Here is a 1574-nt window from a genome sequence, read left to right as displayed (position 1 = left end):
AAAAAAAAAAACTGTCTCTGGCTACCAATTCCTTAGTATAAAGTATTTTTGCAACTATATCATACTGGTTACTCATATCGACTTTATCTTATCTACTAAAACTCCTAGTACTTTTTCATACATAACATTGAAGACATACCTTATAAAGTTGACCTTTTTGGACCAAAAGAATGGACTTCAAAATTTTACCTTAGAAAATAATGTTTGTCCTGTGGTTTTAAGAAACCTGGCTTTAAAATTTATATAAAATCATGTTATTAAAAAAATTATCTTAGATTCAGCCCTTATAACTTATTGAGATACATGCTTATTCTATCATCCATTCTCAGAGGATTCCTCCGCATTTTACATTCTTTATAAACTGAATGAGTCATCAATGATATTCAAGTCCCTGATCAAGACTTGAACAGGAGTGGACCAGGGACGTGGACCAGGGACAAAGACCAGAGCCAAATCACTAGAAGTCTTCCAAATTAATCTGTATTCAATAATGTACTCTCTGCTTATAACCATTCAGTTTGTTATCAACCCTTCTTCACATTTTCCCACAAGAATATTAAGAGAAACTGTTATAAAATATACCACTAGAATCTGAAGAAACTGAATATCTAGCTCTCTCTGGTTTTTCAACCTAGTAACACTATTAGAACAGTACTGCTGTCATCTTGGACCATGATGGTGACCACCCCTAGGGAATGACAGAATGAAGAAATGGAGGAAAGCTGGTTCCTAGAACTCGGTGGAACTGCCATTCCTGCCCTGGGTTACCTATTTCCAGAACTCCTTTAACTAGGAGAGAATAAACCTTTTGTATAAAGCGGAAAAGGGGGGGGGGCGGGGGGAGCAGGCGGTGCAGGTATTATCCTAATGGACTGAAGGGATCCTAAAAACCGAGAACCCAAGTCTGGAAAGAATGAAGCAGGCCAAACTACACAGTGTTATTTTTTTTCCAAACAAATTTAATTCTGTTCCAGCCCCAAAGAAGGGGATAAACCTAAATTTTAAAAATAAAAATAAAATAAAAAACTGCTCAAAAACCAAGCCATTAAAAAATTAAGCCCCCTCCCTTGACAATAAATACTGAAATGATATATACACACAAGGCTCAGGAAGGAGGCAAGAACAGGAACCTCAGGAACTCAGTCCCATGACAAGATCCCAACACTTCTACCAATTCCATGCTCTTTGCCTAAGACACAGAAGAGCAATGAAAGAGGCAGGAGAGATATAACCAGGGGAGTGTGTGGCCCCCGACACAGATAGAACATGATAACAGGAAAGAAAGGACACAAAACATCTTACAGGGTAGAGGAAGGAAAAGGCATCATCTAAAACATCCCCCCATTCCGGCTGAGTCACTGGATGTGGCTGGTCCAGCAGGTCCAGCTGATGAGTGCCCTTGAGCTTATCTCCTTGCCGCCACTCCCTCTTCCACATGCAAATTAAGTAGATCATTCACACTGTGGCCGTGATGCCACGGTAGCAGCAGCCTGGCTGTTGGAGCCCTGAGGCTTCCCATTCACCACTAGCAGGAGGGGTGTCTCCACACGGACACTGGAGAAGGAATAGTCCTA

Source organism: Hipposideros armiger, unplaced genomic scaffold (genome assembly GCF_001890085.2).
Source record: "Hipposideros armiger isolate ML-2016 unplaced genomic scaffold, ASM189008v1 scaffold_1132, whole genome shotgun sequence".
Taxonomy (NCBI): domain Eukaryota; kingdom Metazoa; phylum Chordata; class Mammalia; order Chiroptera; family Hipposideridae; genus Hipposideros; species Hipposideros armiger.
This window is presented reverse-complemented; position numbering follows the sequence as displayed.